The following is a 9930-nucleotide window of genomic DNA, read 5'->3' on the forward strand; positions in this document are numbered from 1 at the left end:
TGGTCAGTCAGAGTGCGGTTTCACCCATAACCCATTACCATTCACATTACCATCCATTTAAAATTCATATTCCACTCCACCATCTATCATATACCAACTTTACCAAGCAATGGTCGAGAAAACAATTCAAATACAACAAATAGCAAAGACCTTCTATTCTCTCCAATCCATTTTAATTAATACCACCTCTGAGACTAATATTCTTCTCACCAGTCTAAAACCCAACCAAAAATAGGAACAAGGTGTTGATATAATAGAGTTAATTGCTAAAGCCCATCCTGATATTTATGACCAATTAAAACCACATCACCATCCACCTGACTATCGTGTGAATTCCATATTCTATGATGATAACTATATGCATGAGAACACTTCAACGAAAGAAACTCTAGAACTTGTGTTAGAGAGTAACTCGACAAACTTGGACACTGACAAAGAGGACAAAGAAAATCAAAGTGCACGAAGAAAAGAATATAAATTCTATAGTGGAAAGAGGATCTAATTTTAGTTTGGCCGTTAAAGACTTATCGATGGAACAAATTTGTGACATCCTTAATATTGCTGATATTAACCACAAATTTATGGAAACGCCAAAGCTAGATGAATAATTCTCTGAGTCCTTGATATCATATGAAGAACCCCCACCCGACCATCATTCCCCTGAGTTAACACCTCTCGAAAGCCAACCTCCATTTATCAAAAATCCACCAAATTCTGAGGACTACACCTAAACCATTTCAAAGAAACCTCAAGCTCGCACTTAAGCCAATAGCCTTTGAAATCCTTCATAATTTTCTAAACTTTCCCGATAAAGAGACTTTGCCTAACATACAGATAAAAGCTTAAAATTGTAGTTTTAACCCCTTAATAATATTACATTTAGACCAATTATGTTTATAATAAATAAGAGTTAGTATTGTTTACATACGTTTGTGTATTTCAGATATTGGAGTTAAATATATGAAGAAATATGTCACTTTTGCAAGAGAAAGGAGCAAAGGTTGGTTGCTAAAAGTTGTATGGTTAAAGCCTAAGTTTCAATGAGAAAAAACCTTTTTAAAGCCCAGTTAAAGCTGGAAATTCAAAGTCAATGCGGGCAGAAATAGAGCAGAAAAGTCAACAGCACTTTCATAGGACTATCATTCCAGTTGAGAAGAACCCCGCATTGATTAAAGTACCAGAAAAAAAAGGAAATAGAATCTAAAGTGGATTATGAGTTCTTGAGAGCATACGATAATCCCTTTATTCAAGTGGTTGAAAAACCCAGTTGGCCATATGTTGTATCATCTAAGCCTCATGAAGAACAACTACTACCACATTCACACTCTCTTGGACAATTCAAACATGATGGATTATTACATAAATTCCATGATGGGTTGCATAAACTTTCTCTTATCATTTTACATCTTACACTCCAAATGCATCATTTCATTCTATTTGGGGGTGTATGCTTTCATATGTTTTTCTATAAAGATCTCCAACTGTTTATATTATTAGTATATAGTTAACAGCATATCATCTATCTCATATGCATAGTCTTGGGGAATCTGACTTAAAACAACCCCACATATAATCTTGAATATCTTACTATAAAATATTCATGTTATGTTTTCATGATACATTCCATGGGAGTGCATCATTAAGGTAACCGGACCAGTCCACTTAGAGTGTGTGGTTGTAAGTGCCGAAGCCTTGAGTCCATGTATACTTGCATATTCCTTGTTAGCACTTTTACTCGTAGTTTGAGTAGTGTACCCCTATGGAGCAAGTATACAATTTTCTTTTTCTTTATTTTACACTTCTTTTTAGAATAGATTTTCTATTTCTGTCATTTACAATTCCTGTCTTTAATTTCATTTCCCTATTTTCTATTTTGACATAAGCATTTTTCTTTCAATCTCACCTTTGAAGCTGAGTAGTCTTTCCTCTATAAAGAAGAGATGTGAAACAAAGCATAGGGCGATAGGGATTGAGTGAAGGTGTCTTACGGTTGTCTCTCATGGTTGTTTAGCATGTCTCGTCTTCCATAGGCATGCCAAACCATGGGATGTTTGGTAGCTGGAACCTTTGATTTCGAAAACTTTTTCCTTTTATTAGTGATTTCTAATTGTTTCGAGCTTCGTCTTTCTCTCTAGTTGGAATAGCTACAAAATAGGGCTAACTAGATATTAGGATAGGAGAGACTAGATTATCTAGCAATAGAGCTAGTCCTCTTCACTAGATTCGTTTTCTTGCAAAACAAAGAAGTGCACAATCTAGGGTAAGCCAAACCCCACACAAGTTTTCAATTATAATCACTTAAATTCAAGCACCTTCTATTGGGAGGATCACTTTCGTCATAGTGATTTTTCTTAGTAGTTTTATAGTTTATATTTTTCTGTCATAGTAATTTAGGAACATAAAGCCAAAAAGCCAAAAACAAATGTTTCTTTCTTTATTTAATAAAATGGTTATTTTCACCGCTTATAATAGAAGGTTCTCAATACATCAATAGTTATGTGATTTTTCCAAAAAACAAAAAAAAAAAAAAACAGGCAATGGATTCCACATAGACTAACCCTTAGAAGGGCACAATCTCCATTCTTCTAAGGGCGGTTTGAGGATCAGTTATGTGCTATTAAAGGTCGCGCATATCACCATGCACTTTCTGTCCCAGCTTAAACCAAATACCAATTGTCCCTTGCTCACCATCAGACCATCACTTCCACCAGCAGAAGTATGTGCATTCAATGTACCAAATGCATCATGGAGGCAACACCCAAACCAACAAACCTAACCACCTCCAGGGTTCATCAGACCACAAAATACATTCAAACAAGGAGAACGTATCTACAATAATTAGAACAGAGCATTAGTTCCACCCTATTTTAACTATAACTACCAAAATCCACCAAACATACCTAGTTCAACCATTCACTATTGTCCAATCATATCAGATAAACCATCCCACTACGTTCTGCATATTAAATCCCGCAACATACATAACGGAAGCCACAGTCTGACTGGATTAGGTTCAATAAAGAGCCAACACAAAAGTTGCCTAAGATCACTTGTTTTGTTTTCAAACTTAGTATTATAAATCACAGCTTTTGAGTACAAGTATCTTAAACATCTCTACATAGTTTTTCAAAAACTTGAGGATATAAAAAAATTAAAATCTTACACCCTAGAGTAACCAAAATGATACTGGATAAATGTATGATTTTATCTTCTTGTAAAAGCCCTCTATATGGTTAGAGATACATTTAGATTGAGAAAAACAACTTGTTCAAAAACACACACACACACACATTTCATATAGATAGTTGTTTATATACTTGCATTTCCTATCTTTTCATTTTTTAACTTCTAAGTATAATTCTGCATGCATGTTAAGTATTTCATAGTAGAATAATTACGTAAATCCCTAGTTTAGATAAACCATGTACATCTTGTTCTATATCTATCAACCTACACTCCAAACTTGTTTCGGGGTGCTATATTTTCATAACGAAGAACAGAGTACAGGTTACTGTTGTTTTTGCTCATGTTCCTATGGTAATCTCTTTCCTTTTCTTCATACTTTGAGGACAAAGTATATTTCTGTTTGGGGGTGGTATAGTAACAATCTGCAAAAACTAGGTATTTATTATATAGTATTCTTATATTAGATAGATTTAGTATATTTCAATATTTCTTTTTTTCTTCAAATATTTTGAAAATACCAAAAATATTTTTCTGTTTAGTACTAAAAGTCTTGTTTTCCTTTTTCTATGATGAATAAAAAGTTTAGAAGTCTCATTATAGCAATAGAGTAAAGATTCGTTCTTCGAATTTAGACTAATATACATACAATAGTTTCTACACCTTTTCATGAATGGCATCCATCAGCATTTGATTGTATATAGCAGTAAGTTTCCGAGACCAAGATTATAACAGTTAAGTTCCATATCCTGTGAGAATCTAGCCAAAATCCTCATCAAAATGATTATTGAGTGATGACACAAGGATGTCCGGATAGAAAAATAACATGTCCACTTGCTTGATCACCACGCCATATCTTAGAAGAGAATTTAGGCCCTTTTTGGATCGATATAGCCAAATAAACGTTAAAAATCTAAAAATATAATTTTTTCTCTAGTTACCCCCCTTGAGCCTTTACCAAATTCTAAATGCCTTTTTCTTTCTTTGCCATCAATCCCTGAACCATTACCACAAACAATAAAAAGCTTACCCAGCTGACGAGTTGAGAATTTGATGATGCATAAAAAGATAAGAGAAGGCATTGTACAAAAACAGAATAGTTAGAAGCTTCAAAAGAGAAAAGAAAGAAAATATTCAAGATTGAAATCTCCCAAAAGTTCAAAATCAAAAGGAGTCGATTTCAAAAGAAACAAAAGCAAAGTTAGAACTCCCAAAATTCAAAATCCAATGGAGTCACAAAGCCAAAGGGCTAAAGAATGAATCACAATTTCGAAAGCAAATAACAAAACGAGGTTCTTCTATAATTACAAATATCCTGAAGACCCGATTTTTCAACTTATCAGAGTTTGTTTTCCCTTCCCTTTATTTCTAAACCACTACCTTAGCCCCGTAATTTCTAATAAAATACCTCCAGCTCAACTAGAAATAGAATGGTGTGATAGTAAGTGAATATTGTGATCAATCAACCCCAGTTTCCTTGGATGTCATTCGAGTATGTGAGGAATATAAGTGCCCTCTGCACTAGAGAAAATTAAACTTTAGTGAATTTATCAGAGAGTTGTGATTGCAACACACCCATGTGAGGACTCAACTTAAGAACACTCTCCAAAAGTTTTGGAAATGACTCTGCTTTTGCATTTCACCACTCATGTTTTGCACGTTTATCTTTAGATGATTAAACTACTGTGTATATATTATTCTGAGTTCAATAGAGCTTTTCTTTATTCCCTGCTAATGAGATGTATAAACCTCTGAGAATAAATCAGGAAACAAGACCCTTTGTACTAAATAGAGGAAGTTTGTAAGTACCTTCTCTGGAAAACTTTCACGAGGCTTAAGCTCATCCACTAGGGAATTCCTAATAGTTTAAGGCCTTGTTGCATATGGTCAATACAATCGCACTCTGCGAAACGAGACTAGTATAATAAATCACACATTTGTTATCTTAGTATTTTCTCTCATCTTTTGCTTGAGGACAAGCAAAATGTTGTTTGGAGGTAGTTGATCAGTCCCCAAATGTGCATTTTATTACCTTTACAATGCTTCATTTATGCCCTTCTTATGCTTAATGAACAATCAACTTATAGCTTTTGGTACCGTTTGCAGGATACAGGCCATTTGGGACGCATATTCCTAATACGTGCATTTTGGCACAAAAAGGAAGGCTATTTAGGCTACTTGGGAAGATTCCAGCTTAGGAGCAAGAGTGCCGAAAAGTCAAAGTCAAAAGTCAAGGTCAAAAGTTAAGTCAAATGTCAAAGTCAAAGACTCAAGGCTGGAAGCTGCTGACCCAGGGACCTAAAGCCAAATTCAAGACTTCTAATATGTGGGCTTAGGTCAAAAGCCCATAAGCTTGTTTCTAGAAGAAAGGGTATAATTGTAAATGGTGTCCTATATAAACCAAAGAGATGTAGAGAATTTCTTATCCAAGTTTTAGGGTCCAAACCATTTGGTTTGTTAGGAGTAGAAACCCTAGATCTAATCTTTGGTCATTAGGAGTAGGTTAAATATTTTTAAATTAAATTATTATTTCCTTTTTTTCCATTTTCATATTCTTCAAGCTTTAGTGTAAACCCAAGTTCTAAATCATTTCAATACAAGTTTCTAAATCATTTCAATACAAGTTTCTAATCATTTCAAAACAAGTTTAAGATTAAGAGTAATTCCAAATAGCCAAGTAGGAGAGAAGAGTTACAAAAGTTAGTGTTTTATCCATCACAAAGCTTCCTCTAAACAATAAGTCTAAGATGAACTTCAACACCCTTCTCACCACTAACAAAACTTATTCTTCACATATCGCCATAGAATTAGATATGGTTTAATTGTTTACATATACTAAGTATGGTCTTTGTCATTCTTGGAAGTTATGTGTCTCATTGAGCACAATAGCTTTAAGGTGGTTGAGTAGATTCAGGTGATGTCATATTATATATTCAGTAACAGTCCCCCCGAGTACCACGACTTTAATTGCTTCTGAATGGTTTAAGTGTTTACATTTTTTTTCTTTCTTTTTTACTTTTTAATTCAAAATAGTTTTTAATTTTTTTTTAATGGTTTCAGGTGTGTCTAAATTCTTTAAATTTTCTAATAAAGTAATATGATCAAGCATATTGGTTGCAAAAAATAATTTTGTTCTGAAAGATGGTTAGTTCCCATTTTTCTGGACTGAATCATTGATTTAAGTTGGAAGGAGACTACAATTTTTTTTCTTTGTATATATTTATGTTGCTCTATGTTGTTCTAGGTTGTAATGGACAATGATGTCAATATAGACACTTTGGTGCTTGAAGTTTAATATTATTTGCAAAGTGGAAATGATAGTGTGTTGTTCACAACGTTGCAAGAACAAAATTGTAAGAACTTCAAAGGATAAAGAGCTTCAATGAAATAGAAGCACTTCAATGAAGAGGATAGAAGTAGATGATGAAAGGCCTCATAGGCATCTATCTGCTTTAGATAACCGACTCTTTGAGGAGTCAATACAAGATCGAGAAGGAATCTTTGTGAACTCTTTTCTTCTGTAACTAATACCAGCTACTCCACTTACAAGGTTGGAAAACTTGGTAGTTCCAGAAGGTGCATCAGCTCTATATAACCTTATAACTATTCGACATGTTGGCTCCCCATCTATGGAGACATTAAGGAAGACTCACTTTGTCAAAGTTTTTTCTGTGCAAGTAATTAGCTTCTTCAGCTTCAGCTTCAAAAATATGAAATGGGTAAATAATGTGGCTCCCAAAGAGTATGACTGGTGAAGATGCAATGCATACAGCAAGGTCTCGATAGGAGACTTTGAGAGCTGATGAAGAGGTTGTAAGGATGGATGGTGAAGGATGAGAGGTGACTATTTGCGTATGCCACCGAGGTAATGAAGGAGCCTCAACAATAAGGAGTTTTCAATTCTACTACAGACCAACAGAACAATATCAAAACAAAAAAATGATTCACTGAGTCTGACAGGTCTAATAGAGGGAAATGAATATTCTAAGAGAGAAAATGGACAGGAAACCTTACACTGTGATAACCATAAGCTAGAAAATAATTCAACTGACTGAAACACATAAACTTGCAAAGTATCAAGACATATTACAATTCAAAACAAAAAAAAGTGCCCTCTAAAAACAAAAAAACTATCACCAACTTTCTAAAACTAACAAAACAATAGTTGGTATTTCTTAACCTTAGACTTTGCTATCCATTTTTGTGTTCGCAATAGCCACACATTTGTCTTCCCAATACATACTCTGACATATTACTCATGATGCAGGTTTACTACTAAACCTGTCAAATCAAACATAAAATATTCTATTCAACCAAAACAGAAATTAGGAGAAATAGGGAGAAACGACAAGTGGGTGATGTAAGGGGAATAACCTAAGAACGTGGTTTGGAGGGTTTATACAACAACACACACACATGAGTGAAATTGCAAGGGGAAAGAAAGCCCATCACCAACCCAATCTGTAACACGAACATTTTAGGACTAACCTAGATATGACCACCAGCAAATGCGTATGGTACATGTGTATGCATCACTAAGAATATGAAGAGACTCCATACAGATCCTCACACACTACAAATAGAAAGGGCACAAGGAATAAATAAACAAACGACATGTTAACTACTTCTGTTCAATTGCCAAAACACTTAACCAATTTCCCTGCTGGAAGTGGGAATGGATTAATAATCCCTTCCAATTGCCTAAAGCCATGTCATCGATATACAACGCCCTTCCCTAATGCATTTGTAAGCAAATCTAACTATCACACCTACCCCAGGGCATGACAACTCAATTAAACAACAAACAAAAATAAATAACCTTCGGCTAATCAAGATCATGCACACATATCAGAACACCACCCAAGGATCACTTGAATAACTACTCTAACCATCTTCAAGAAGTTAATCAAAAAAAAATATCTAAAATATAAAATAAAGGATATTAATTATACTATAAACAAAGGAAAAAAATTATATGATAAAAAACAATTACCTACCAACAACTTTTACTGCTAAATTCTTCTTTGTCTTTTTTAGTATTCACATTTCGACCACTTGAACTTCCTTCATCACAAAGTTCTTGAATGCTCTTCATTTCTTGAAAGCTGTTAAGGTTAAGAAAATTACAAACAAAACAAACAATACATATACATACTAAAACGGTTAATTACCTAGAAGAATATCTGATGCAATAATGTAATAATTGCCATGTATTTCATGTTATACCTGGAAAAGCTTTGGTAGGGCCTTAGATGCACATAAACTTATTTTAATACCAGTTTAGATGTAATTGCTTATCCCACTGTGGTTGATGGCTGGGTAAGGAGGGATGGCATAGCATTTCGTTAAGCTTTGATAGGATGCCCACTGTGTTTAGGCATAAAACTCCCCAGAAAATCTATCATAGTTATAACATGGTTCAGAACATAAGACTCCCATATTTGCTTTGCAGTTAGTAGAGGTCAATAATAACTAAGATTTTCAATTAGAATTTGAAAACTATTTGTATGAACACAAATCACACCCTCTAGGATCCAATGTCCTAATCTCTCACCCTCTCCCTATTTTCTTTTTCTTTTCTTCTATTTCTTTTTCTCTACTATTCCTATTTATATCCTTCTCCCTTCTTTCCTATCCGTTGATCGCCCTCTCATTTTCTGGTCCACAGTGGGACACCTGTCCTCTTAGGGTTCCGCGGCCTTGCTACTGTACCCCCCGTTCCTTCTCCAATAAGTTGCCTCCACTTTGACTCTGACCGTACTTTTTCTCCTATGCTCCTGTACGGCCTGTCCCCTTCTAGGGTGTTGCGGACACGATCTGGTGCTTTGCGCCTCCGCTCTCTTATCTTACTTCTGGCCTGCGAGCATGCCACCTCGGTTGTCACAAAATAGGATAACACAGATGCCCCCTCTCGGCCCTCGGATCCACTTGGGTCCGCGAGCCGAGACTCGTCAGCTAACCCCTCGAGGTGTTGTCCCATCCTAGGGCTTGTCACTCACCTCTGAAGCATCATTGCATCTGACATCCCTGCTCCCACGCTTGCCTTGAACCTTAGGCCACTGAACACGTGTCTCAAAGCACGTGCCTCTCCTCACACGCGCCACCGCCTTTCCCCCCTCGAGTTTTGTGTGAACACGTGTCTCCCCCAGTGTGGCTCCCTTTTTCCATGTTGTTTACACTTCTACCCTTGCCTCTTCGAATCCCGCCTAAAACAAAACTTTTTGCTCCCCCTTTGTCTTCCCCACTTCCAACCTTTTCTAGTTTTCTCTCCAGCTCCTCGCAACTATCTCACCTTTTCTCTAGCCCCTAAGCCATCCACCTCCTTCTTTCCTTTTCTTCCGGCAAGCCATACGTATCTCTTGCTCTCGCTCCACCGTAGATCATCATCTGGTTCAGCTTCTCCTTCACCAGGTTCGTGCTTTCATCTTCTCTTTTTTCGTTTATAGGTGCTCTCTGTTTTTTTCTTTTTTCTTTTGTTGCACGCGTTTATTTCCCTCACCTCTGTTCACTTCCTTTGCCCTTGTGCGCTCTTTGTGATCCCAAACCCAACTCACCATTACACACTAGTTACCGCCATGTCGGACTCCCATTCTAGTGGCTCCTCCGCTACCAAATCTGGTGGCTCTAGGGCTTCTTGCTCCAGATCTACTGACTCCACCGCACAATCTGAACCATCTGGCCCCACTGCAGACCGGTAGGAGTCCCCTTCTTCGGGTCCTACTCTCTCATCCGCAGCCCCCTCTACCT

Source organism: Coptis chinensis, chromosome 9, assembly GCF_015680905.1.
Source record: "Coptis chinensis isolate HL-2020 chromosome 9, ASM1568090v1, whole genome shotgun sequence".
Classification (NCBI taxonomy): Eukaryota; Viridiplantae; Streptophyta; class Magnoliopsida; order Ranunculales; family Ranunculaceae; genus Coptis; species Coptis chinensis.